Raw genomic sequence first — 12,597 nt, 5'->3', positions numbered from 1 at the left:
CTGTGGGATTGTAAAGATAAATACACTGAAAACATTAACCTTGAGTATCTATAATCTAGGCTGGGTGGAAAGATAAAACACTCCATGGAATAGCATAGTACGCAGCTTGGAAGCTGCTAAGAGTCAAATATAAAGAGAGGCAGCCCCAAATGAGCAAGTCATTTCTGTCTCCCTGCAGAGTGGCTACCGAGCTCAGCCTTGATAGACAGGTGGTGTATCAGCAAACCAGAGTCAATGAAGCACTTGGAGGATCCCGTCCCAAACGGGGGAAACTCAAGACAAGAGACAGGTGCAAGCAATGGTTAGGCAACTCCAAGGAGCTCAGAAACTTCAGAGACAGCAGTGTTGGGCAAACCACAGACCCTGAACTCACATCTCCTCTGGACCAGGGGGCTCTGCAGGGTATGGAGCCTGCTCATGAAGGTGGCTGGTGTGGGAAACCCAGGAAGTGAGTTGAGTTTTTCCCAAGAGTGGTTATAGTCCATCCATAATCAGATTTTTCAGTCCCGTGAAGGCTTCCTAATCAATGAACTGGCATTTTCAGAAACTCTGGGATTGTACAGACTCCAAGGCACCTCTGGTCTAAGGAATAATAAGCATGGTAGGTGATCAGGAGTACCCCCGCGACCCTGGGGCTTAGCAGGCAGAGCCAAGGAGGGAGACGTGGAAGGTCTGAGCACCCAGGGAGGCCAGAGCCAGGCCAGGCTGCAGAGAAGGCCAGCCAGGTGTGGGAGGGTGGACCGTGTGCACCAAGAGAGCACAGCCCAGTCACGGCCTGTGGACGGGAAATCAAGGAGGCCGGGAGGCCATGCACATTGTTAGCCCCACACCAAGGGGCTGGAGTCCCGCATGCAGGGGAAGGCGCACTGCGGGTCTGGGGATGTGCAGGCTGAGCCTCCTCCTTACGCTGCTCCCAGAGCATGGTGGGATCTGAGTTGCAGAAAGAGAACAGACACCACTCAGAGCACCACGGTGCAGAGGGTGGGGATTTCCATTTAGTCCAACCGAGGTTTGCAGGAAGTGCATCCTGGTCAGTCCCTGGGCACCGCCTGATGCAATGACGTAAAGATGAAGAAGACATGACCTGGTCCTGGGGCTTTCTGCAGAGATTCTTAGAGGGAAAAAGGCCTGGGAGAGAAGGTTCTCAGCTGGGGTGGAGCAGAAAGCATGCCTGCATGCACGAGGGCAGATTTGTAGATCCAGGGACTCCCCAGCTGCATGGAAATTGGGCATCCCTGGTCACTCTGTCGTCTAAAGCCCAGTGAGTGGGCTGCCAGGTCAGCTTCCAGCCATAGATGTGGTACTGATGATAGCCATCACCTTGGGCCACTGCATAAGGCGAACATGGAGGATCCCAGCTAGGGAATTCCTGCTCCAACCTCTCCCACCATGCAGGGTGGCTCAAAGAACGCGCGGGACTCAGACTTGTCAAGGCTAAGAAGGCCTCTCCCTCTCTATCAGCTTATTTTGGAGGATTTTTTTTCAAGAGGCCAAGTGCTTGAGGAACAGGGAGTGTCGCCAGGTGACTCAAGTATCAGGCTGCTTAATGGCAAAGACGAGATTCCACTGCTCAGTCTGGAACTCAGGGGCAAAGGATCTGCTGCTCTTTTTCTCTCCACGATGCTTTAAAAGTGTACACTAATTCTAATCCCCAAACTGCCCTGCTGGCTCTCAAAATTATAGAAAAGAAAATAATTAGCAGCTGTACCAGCAGTGGGGGGCAAACCACCCACCACTGTGATTCTGGTGTAGATTTCTGGCCAGTGTTCTTAAAAGCTAAATTAACTCCAAAGTAAATTGGAGCATTGAAATATATATTCTTAACTTCTCAGGAGTTGTTGTCACAACCTTGTGTTAGAGGCAAGATTACTATCCTTGCCTAGCACTTGGCCTTGTGCACAAAAACCGTCTGACAGATGTTTGAGCAATTCACTCAACTACACATTGTTTTCATGTGTGAGGAGCAGGTTGCAGAGAGAGCTAGCAAGGACTGTTCATGCCAGAGGGGCTTAGGATGCAATGCTTTCATCACATTGCCTTCCAGTTTATATAAAAAATCAGAATGTGAAAGATGATACAAAAACCTATCAATGGTTTACTAAATTAAATACCAAGTACTACACTTCCAATGATATAGGACATAGATAGGAGGGATTGTGCGTGTATGTTTACTGGACGTGGACTCCACAAGGATTAGTCACTTGCCCCAGGGTTGCACAACCCAGTGATGGCAGCTGGATCTAAGTTCAAAGACCACTTTTGATAATAGTCCTCTTCCCAAGTGTTTGCTCAAGGCGCTGATGGTGCAACAGACTAGATCCCCAGAGAGAAACTCACATAAAGCCCATGCAGTGCACATACCCACACTCTTCTGCACAGATGTGAAAGGGCAGGTGAGGATCACACTCCCACTTGTCCTCCCAGGGATGAAGAACAACCAACATGCTGATTGGTAAGGAGGAATGTCCCCTTCTATTCAATATTAGCCACAGTAATCATCTGTGTAGGCTTCTTCCAGACAACGTTCCTGAAGGGGTAAAGAAGCGGCAAAAGTGGAGACGTGGAGAGCTGGGTTCTCCCTGAACATGCGCGATCTGCTTGTTTGCTAGGGAGGGCGGCACCTCGGGCAGCCAGTCTCAGCACCCCTGCCACCCTCCTCATCCTCGTTCTTTGTATTTTACAGACACAGTTGAATGTGTCAGTCCTGTCCTTCACGGTTTTATTTTTATTTATTTATTTATTTTTATTATTTATTTATTTATTATTTTATTTTATTCCTTCATGCTTTTATTTTTTAAAGTCTTGTTTTGGAAATCTGTTTTTACAATGAAGCCATAAAAATATTTTCCTACAAAAGTTGCAAAGCTACCCCTATCATATTTAGTCTTTTAATTTGTGTATCATGCAAGTTAGGGAACCCCAGACTCCTCACTTTTGCCTATGGGTAATTAATTTTCCAGACCTGTCACTAAGTCCTCCACCCTCCGCTGGCCTGGAGTCCCACCTCTGTGAGCTGCAGAGCTCCCAGGCAGGGTGGGTGGGCTTCGGATCTTTCTTCCTGCCTGCTGTCTGTCGCTGTGCCCATCCTATAGTGTGTTTATTGCCATGCCCCTTAGTTTCTACACCTGTCAAACAAAGTGCGGCAAGGTGGGTGGCTGAACACAATGGAAATTGATTCTCTCTCGGTTCAGGGGACAGTTCTCAGCACCCTCCAGAATCAAAGGGTTGCAGGAACATCTCTCTCTGGAGGCTCCAGAGAGGAACCCGGCCAGTCTTTCCTGGTTTCCATGGTCGCTGGGCGTCCTTGGCTTGTAGACGCATTCCTCTGATGTCTGCCTTCATCTTCACACGGCTTTAGCTTCTCTTTGTTTGCCTCTGTGTTTTTTCTCCTCTTCTTGTAAGATCACAGTTGCACTGGGTTTAGAGCCCACCCTACTCCAATAATAAGTTCATCTTAACTCATTCCATCTACAAAGACCCTGTTTCCAGAAAAAGTTGCATTCACAGGTACTGGAAGTTAGGGTTTGATCATACCTTTTTAGGGACACAATTATTCAACTCACAGCACTGATGCTTTATGATAATGAGTTTTGATAATTAACATGGTGAGCACTCCAGTGTTTTCTTCCTTCAGAAATTTTTGGCTTGTTTTCAAGCTCCTTGAGAAACCCAGTAAGGATTTTTAATTGGAAATGTATTAAATTTACAAACAAATTTAGGAAAAACAAATTTAAGATATTGAGAATTCCAATATATAAATATCTTTCCATTCAATTTAGATCTTTAACAAATTTGTCTATAATAAAATGTTATAATTTTCTCCAAATAAAAGTGATATGGTGTGACTGTGTCCTGACTCAAATCTCATCCTGAATTGTCCCCCCATGTTATGGGAGAGACCTGGTGAGATGTCATTGAATCACGGGGGTGGTTACCTCCCTGCTGCTGCTCTTGAGATAATGACCCTGCAGACAAAGCACAAAGCAGGGTCCTATTCAAGCAACATGAATTCTGCTAAAATTGAAACAATAACAAGCATCAAATTTATGGTGAAGTTTGGGTGGAAGAATGGTGAAATCATTGGTACTTTAAAAAAGTTTATCAAGACTTTGCCCCAAAGAAATCAGAAGTTTAAAAAGCGATAACTTGTTTTAAGAAAGAATGAGACTATGTTGAACATGAAGCAGGCCTCTGTAGACAATCCACATCAATTTGCAAGGAAAATATAAATCTTATTTGTGCCCTGATTAAAAATGACCAACAATGAACAGCATAAATAACAGCCAACACCACAGACTTTTCAGTCAGTTCAGTTTACACAATTCTGATTGAAAAATTCCAGTTGAGCAAACTTTTCATTTCAGGGTGGCCTAAACCATTTTACCCAGATCAGCTGCAGACAAGAATAAAATTTTCAGCGGAAAATTTAAACAAGTGTCCTCAAGGTCCTGAGACATTTCTTGGAAGAATTGTGTAAGAGATGGAACATGGCTGTTAACAAGTCTATTTTGTTGGATTTTAGGATGGCCATTCCAGCTTATTGATGGTGAATGTTTGAATGTGAATGATATATATACATATATGTATATATTATGTACATAATATATATAATTAGTTTATATATATAAAGACACCCATTTCTGCCTTTTTGTTGTATATAAAGTCTACAACATGATATTTGGATGTACATATACTTAATTAAATGATTACTACAGCAAGAAAATTAACATATTCATTTCCTCACATAGTTACCACTTTGTGTATGTGTGTATGTTAAGGATATCTGAAATCTACTCTCTTTGAAAATACAACACAATATCATTAACAATAGTCATCATGTCATACATTAGAGCACTAGACTTATTTATCCTAGGTAACTAAAACTTTGTATGCTTTAACTTGCATTTGTGTCTTGAATCTAAAATATTCCTCCTGTAAGTAGTACATAATTGGGCATTGTCATCTTGTATTTTATCCAGTATGATGATCTCTGCATTTTGACTTGAATGTTAGTCCATTTACATTTAATGTAATTTTTAGTAGGATTGGACTTATGTCTGCCATTTTCCTATTTGTTTTCTATGTGTTTTGTGTGTATTTTTGCTTCTCTTTTACTTTTTTGTATTAAAGAAATATTTTTATTGTACCATTTTAATTCCATTTACATTTAACTATATACTTTAGAATTGTTTTAACTAAGGTGCCATAAGGATATATATATAAATATAATACATATATATGTATGCATATATATTAACTTATTTCAGTCTATTTTAGGTACACAGACCTAATTACAATAAAATATGGTAACTTTAATACATCTCCAATTCTACTCTCTCATCTCCCTCACGTATGCATGTTTGTATGGGTATACATCTGCATGTGAAAAAATATTTAAACACATGTATGTAACATATATATTATAAATATTTATAATTAACTCAACAATATAGTGTAATCATCATTGCTTTATACAATTACATGTTTATTAAAGAATTAAGAATAAAGGAATAGGCCAGGCACTGTGGCTCATGCCTGTAATCCCAGCACTTTGTGACACTGAGGCAGGCAGATCACCTGAGGTCAGGAGTTCGAGACCAGTCTGGTCAACATGGTGAAACCCCATCTCTACTAAAAGTACAAAAATTAGCCGAGTGTGGTGGTGCACACCTGTAATCCCAGCTATTCAGGAGGCTGAGGCAGGAGAATCATTTGAACCTAGGGGGTGGAGTTTGCAGTGAGCTGAGATCACAGGATTGCACTCCAGCCTTGGTGACAAGAGTCAGACTCCATCTCAAAAAATAATAATAATAAAGGAATATATATGTATATGTACACACATATAAGAATATATGCATACACATATCATATTTTATATTGACTAATACGTTTATAATTCCTGATATTTTTCTTTTTTTCTTGTTAACATCTAATATCATCTCCTTTCATCCTGAAAAACTTTCTCTAGTGTTTCTTACAATGCAGGTTTGCTAGCAATAAATTCTCAGTCTATATTTATCTGGGAATGTCTTTGTTGTCATTTTTAAAAGACTGTTTTGTTGGAAATGAAATGTTTGGGTAATAATGTTTGTTTTGTTTCAGCATGATATATTATTCCACTGATTATTGATCTCTAGCATTTATGTGAGAAGGCAACCACTATTATTATTCCTCTATGCATGCGTTGACTTTGTTTTGTTGCTCTCAGGATTTCCTCTTTTTCTTTGTCTTCCAACAGTTTCCCTATGATGTATCCAGGTATGAAACTCTTTGTTTTTATCGTGCCTGGAGTTCCTTGAACTTTTTGGATCTGTAGACTTAATTTTTTAACTGAATTTGGGAGTTTTCAAGACATTAATTTTTTTTTTTTAGATGAAGTCTTGCTGTGTCACCCAGGCTGGAGTGCAGTGGCCTGATCTCGACTCACTGTAAACTCTGCCTCCCATGTGCAAGCGATTCTCATGCCTAAGCCTCCCAAGTAGCTGAGATTACAGGTGCCCACCACCATGCCTGGCTAATTTTTGTATTTTTAGAAGAAACAAGTTTTCGCCATGTTGGTCAGGCTGGTCTTAAACTCCCGACCTCAGGTGATCTGCCCACCTTGGCATCCCAAAGCACTGGGATTACAGGCATGAACCACCATGCCTGGCCTCAAGCCTTCAATTTTAAATACATTTTCCATTTTCTTTTTTTCTCCTCTCTTTCTGGTATTCCTGCTATATATGTGTTGGGATGCTTCATGCTGTTACAAATTTCTCTTAGAGTTTGTTCCTGTTTTTACTTTCAATATTTTTCTCCCTGTTCTTTATATTAGATAATTTCTGTTGATTTATATTTAGTTTCACTCATTCTTTCTTCTGCCATCTCAAATCTGCATTTGAGCACATCTTATGAGTTTTTCAGCTTGTTTATAGTACTAGTCAACTACAGAATTTCTGTTTGTTTCTTTTTTGTGGTTTTCATTTATCTATTGAGATTACCTTTTTGGAGTTACTGTCATCATGTTTTCTTATATCCTTGAACATATTTCTAATAGCTGTGTTGAAGTCTTCATCAGAAATAAAACATTTGGTCCATTCAGAGCCAGTTGATATTGACCGCTTCTTGTCCTTAGTGTGAGTTTCATCTTCCAGTTTTGTAGGATGTCTTGTAATTTTTTTGTTACATTTGAAGGTTTTAGATACTATATTGTAGCAATTCTGGGCCTCAGAGGTATTCTCTTAAGTTTTTCTTTTTCTTTTTTCAGGTTGACCTTTCAATTTTGCATCTCTAGTATTTCCTTCAGTGTCGCTTGTTTTACAATGACTTGATTTGTGAATGAGGTCTTCACTCTTAAATGAGGCTTTGCTGCATATACAATTCTTGATTGAAGGCAAGTTAGGAAGAATATCTTGTGCCTTTGGCTGTTTTTAAAAACTCGTTATCTGTCTTCCAACAGTCTAGTTGTCCTAGAACATGTGTAGAGTTAGAATTCCTATTTATCTAGTTTCCAGTTGCTGTGAACCTGAATCTGAGGGCAGATCTTTCACCAACCCTGGAAAATTCTGTCATTGTTTTTTTGTTTTTTGTTTTTTTCAAATACTGTTCTCTTTTATCTGCTGTTTTTTTCTATTCTTGGAACTCTAAATTCATTAGGCCTGCCCTTTTAACTTTCTTATCTTCCTTTATTTGTTCTATTGCTTTCTCTTTTGGCTGCATTCTGGAATTTGCTTAGATCAACTATTTATCTATTCATCTTCCAGCAAAATATTACTATACTATTCAATATAAAGAAATCTAGAGGGAAGCTGGCCAAGATGGCTGACTTGAAGACACTAGTGTGTGCTGCTGACATGGAGACAAAGAGAAGGAGCAAGTAAATACATCGCCTTCAACTGGAACATCCAGGTGCGTGTATCAGGATGCATCAAGGAAATAACTCCACCCATGGAGAGTGGAGAAAAGTAAGGCAGAATGACTGCCCACCCAGGAGTGACACAGAGCCAGGGGAGTCTCCCCTACCCAAGGAAGCAATGAGTGAGTGAGCAACCCTGGGGGACCCATGCTTCTCTCACAGATCTTTGCAACCTTCGGGTTAGGAGAGTTCTTTATGAACTCACTCCACCAGGGCTTGCAGTCTGACATGCACAGCTACATGAAATCTTAGTAGGGCATCCACCCAGGCACATGCAGAGCCCAGGAGTTTTAGATACCAGGACTTCCCAGCAAAAGCAGCTGCAATTCCAGCAAAGTGGGAAGTTAGACCCCCATACATACCCTTAAGAAAGGGGCTGAGCAACAATGGTCTGCAGACCCCACTTTCATGGCACCTTGCAGAATAAGACCTACTGGCTTGGAAATCCAACCAGCCACCAGTAGCAGTGTTACACCTCCCTGAGATGGAGCTCCCAGAGGAAGGGCTGGGGCACCATCTACGCTGTTTCAAAGCAATTAGCCATTTCATTGCAGCCACCCTACAAAAAAGCAGCCAGACTGCTGGTTTTATGTGAGCCCTGACCCCATTTTTCCTCACTGGACAGGACCTCCCAATCAGGATCACCAGCTACCCTTGCCAGTGTTTTCCAGCTGGCAGTGGTTCTGAGCCTTTCTGGGACAGAGTTTTCAGGGGAAGGGATGGGTCAGCATCTTCGCTGTTTCATAGCCTTAGCTGTTGTTGCCTTCAGGGTCTAAGGAGTCTGAGGTGACTGAGGACTGCAGCATTCCCCCGGCACAGCACAGTAGCTCCACAAAGAAGTGGCCAGACTGCTTTTCCACCCAGGTCTTGGATCCCATTTCTTTTCATTGCGTGGAGTCACCCGACTGAGGTCTACAACCACCCCCGTCAGTGTGTTTAGGTCAGTAACAGGTCCATACCTCTCTGGGATGGAACTCCCAGTGGGAGGGGCAGGCTGCCATCTTTGCTGTATTGCAGCCTTCACTGTTGGTACCTTCAGGTGCTGGAAAATCTGGGGTGACTAGGGACTGGAGCAGACCCCTAGCACACTGCAGCAGCCCTACTCATTCATAGGTCCCTGATCCTGTATCTCCTCACTGGGCAGGTCCTCCCAACCTGGGTCTTCGGCTACCCCCTGCTGAGGTCATTGAGTCTATAGCAGCTCTGCAACTCACTGAGGCAGAGTTCCCAGAGGAAGGGGAAGGTTGCCGTCTTTGCTATTTCACACTTCTCACCTCTGCTGTCACCAAGCTCTGGAGAGTCTACAGGGGCCAGGGGCTGGTTCGGACCCCAAGCACAAAGCACCCACCTCACAGAAAAGTGGCCAGACTATTCTCCACACACGTCCTGGTCTTCAGTTCCCCTCACTGGTCAGGGCCACCCAATCTGAGACTTCAACACAACCACCCTGCCCCCACCTGGTTACTAGAATCAGACGCAACTCAGCAGTTAAAGGCTCACCTACACACAAAGATGAGAAAGAACCAATGCAAGAACTCTAGCAACTCAAAGGGCCAGAGTGTCTTACAGTCTCCACATGATCACACTAGTTTTGCAATAAGGGTTCTTAACCAGGCTGAGTTAACTGAAATGACAGAAATAGAATAAAGCATAGGAATAAAGATCATCTAGATTCAGGAGAATGGCAAGACCCAATCCAAGGAAACTAAAAATCACCATAAAATGATGCAGGAGCTAACAGATGAAATATCCAGTAGAAAAAATAATCTAATTTATCTGATAGCACTGAAAAACCCGCTACAAGGATTTCATAACGCAGTCACAAGTATTAAACAGCAGATTAGACCAAGCTGAAGAAAGAATCTCAGAACTTGAAGACTAGCTCTCTAAAATAAAACAGACAAAAATAAAGAAAAAAGAATAAAATGGGATGAACAAAACCTCTGAGAAATATTAGACTATGTAAAGAGGCCAAACCTATGAATCACTGGCATCCCTGAAAAGAATGAGGAGGAAGCAAACAACCTGTAAAACATATTTCAGGATATCATCCATGAAAACTTCCCCAACCCTGTTAGAGAAGCAAACAGTCAAATTCAGGAAACACAGAGAAACCCTGCAAGATTCCACACAAGAAAATCATCCTCAAGACACATAATCAGCAGATTTTCCAAGTTCAAAATGAAAGAAAGAGTGTTAAAGGCAGCTAGAGAGAAAGGGCAGGTCACCTGCAAGGGAACCCCATCAGGCTAACAGCAGACCTCTCAGCAGAAACCTTACAAATCACAGGAGATTGAGGGCCTATATTCATCATTCTTAAAGAAAAAAATCTTCAGCCAAGAATTTCATATCCAGTCAAACTAATCCTCCTTAGAGAAGGAGAAATGAGATACTTTTCAGATAAGCAAATGCTGGGGGTGTTTGTTACCACCAGACCCACCTTACAAGAGATCTTGAAAAGAGCTCTAAATGTGGAAAAGAGAGACGACTACCAGCAAATACAAAAACACACTTAAGTACATAGACCAGTGATGCCATAAAGCAACCACATACAAAAGCCAGCAAAATAACCCACAAACAACACAATGACAGAATCAAATCTGCACATATAAATACTAACCTTGGATGTAAACGGGCTAAATGACCCATTTTAAAGGCAAAGAGTGGCAAGCTGGATAAAAAAGCAAGACCCAATGGTATACTGTCTTGAAAAGACCCATCTCACATGCAATGACACCCATGCCTCAAAATAAAGGGATGGTGGAAAATCTACTAAGCAAATGAAAATCAGAAAAAAAAACAGATGTTGCAATCCTAATTTCAGACCAAACAGACTTTAAACCAACAAAGATAAAAAAAGACAAAGAAGGGCATTATGTAATGGTAAAGTGTTCAATTCAATAAGAAGAGTTAAATATTCTAAATATACATGCACCCAACACAAGAGCACCAAGATTCATACAGCAAATCCTTAGAAACCTGCAAAAAGACTTAGACTCCCACACAATAATAGTGGGAAACTTCAGCACTCCACTGACAGGACAGATCACTGAGGCAAGAAATTAACATACATATTTAGTATTTGAATTCAGCACTGGACCAAATAGATCTAATAGACTTCTACAGAACTCTCTATCCAAAAACAACAGAATATGCATTCTTCACACTCCACGTGGCACATACTCTAAAATCACCCACACAATCAGATATAAAACAATACTCAGCAAATGTAAAAGAGCCAAAATCATACTAAATACACTCTTGGACCACAGTACATTAAAAAAAGAAATCAAGACTGAAAAAATTGCTCAAAACCATGCAATTACATGGAAATTAAACAACCTGTTCCTGAATGACTTTTGAATAGTGAAATTGAGGATAATAATGAAATTAGGGAAGAAATTACATTGTTTGAAACTAATGAGAAAAAAGATACAAAAGTATCTTTGCAACACAGAATGTTTGGAATACAGCCATTGCAGAGTTAAGAGGAAATTTATAGCACTAAATGCCACATCAGAAAGTTAGAAAAATCTCATATTAACAATTTCACATCACAGCTAAAAGAAATAGAGAAGCAAGAACAAACCAATCCCAACTGAAGGAGACTGAGACACAAAAAACAATTCAAAAGATTGATGACTCCAGTTGTTTGTTTGAAAAAAGAATCAATAAGACATGCCACTAGCTAGACTAATAACAAGAGAAAGAAGTCCAAATACACAATTAGAAAGGGGCCAGGTGCCGTGGCTTATGCCTATAATCCCAGCACTTTGGGAGGCCAAGGCAGGTGGATCACCTGAGGTCAGGAGTTCGAGACTAGCCTGGCCAACATGGTGAAACTCCATCTCTACTAAAAATACAAAACAATTAGACAGGTGTGGTGGCAGGTGCCTGTAATTGCAGCTACTCAGGAGGCTGAGGCAGGAGAATCTCTTGAACCCGGGAGGCAGAGGTTGCAGTGAGCCCAGATCGCATCATTGCACTCCAGCCAGGGTGACAGAGCAAGACTCTGACTCAAAAACAAAACAAACAAACAAAAAAAAACAGAAAAGAAATGACAAAGGGGATGTTACCACCAACCCAACAGACATACAAACAACCATCAAATACTGCTATGAAAACCTATATGCACACAAACGAGAAAACCTAGAAGAAATGAATAAATTCCTGGAAACATACACCTTCCCAAGACTGAACTAGGAAGAAATTGATTCTCTGAATAGACCAATCATAAGTTCTAAAACTGAATCAGTAATAAATATCCTACCAACCAAAAATAGCTCAGGACCAGAAAAATTCACAGCCAAATTCTACCAGATGTATAAAGAAGAGATGGTACCATTTCAACTGAAACTATTTTTTTAAAAATTGAGGACGAGGGACAATAAAAGAAAACTTCAGACCAATATCCTTAATGAGCATTGATGCAAAAATCCTCAGCAAAATACTTGCAAACAGAATCTAGCAGCACATCAAAAAAACTAATCTACCATGCTAAAGTAGACTATATCCCTGGGTTGCGAGGTTGGTTCAACATATATGCAAATCAATAAATATGATTCATCACATAAACAGAACTAAAGACAAAAATCACATAATCATCTCAATAGGTATAGAAAAAGTTTTCAATAAAATTTAACATCACTTCATGTTAAAAACTCTCAATAATCTAGGTATTTATTAAATATACCTCAAAATAC

This window comes from Pan paniscus, chromosome 4 (assembly GCF_029289425.2).
Source record: "Pan paniscus chromosome 4, NHGRI_mPanPan1-v2.0_pri, whole genome shotgun sequence".
NCBI classification, from domain to species: Eukaryota; Metazoa; Chordata; class Mammalia; order Primates; family Hominidae; genus Pan; species Pan paniscus.
Note: the sequence above shows the minus strand (reverse complement) of the source record.